Source organism: Bison bison, unplaced genomic scaffold, assembly GCF_000754665.1.
Source record: "Bison bison bison isolate TAMUID 2011002044 unplaced genomic scaffold, Bison_UMD1.0 scf7180017864227, whole genome shotgun sequence".
Taxonomy (NCBI): domain Eukaryota; kingdom Metazoa; phylum Chordata; class Mammalia; order Artiodactyla; family Bovidae; genus Bison; species Bison bison.
The window spans coordinates 25,907-26,233 of NW_011494799.1; positions in this window are offsets into that span (position 1 = coordinate 25,907).

Here is a 327-nt window from a genome sequence, read left to right on the forward strand (position 1 = left end):
GTTCAAGCTGGATTTAGAAAAGGCAGAGGAGCCAGAGATCAAGTTGCCAACATCTATTGGATCATTGAAAAAGCAAGAGAGTTCCAGAAAAACATCTACTTCTGCTTTACTGACTATGCCAAAGCCTTTTACTGTGTGGACATTAACAAATTGTGGAAAATTCTTAAAGAGATGGAATACCAAACCTGCCTCTTGAGAAATATGTATGCAGGTCAGGAAGCAATAGATAGAACTGGACATGGAACAACAGACTGGTTCCAAATAGGGAAAGGAGTATGTCAAAGCTGTATATTGTCACCCTGCTTATTTAACTTCTATGCAGAGTCT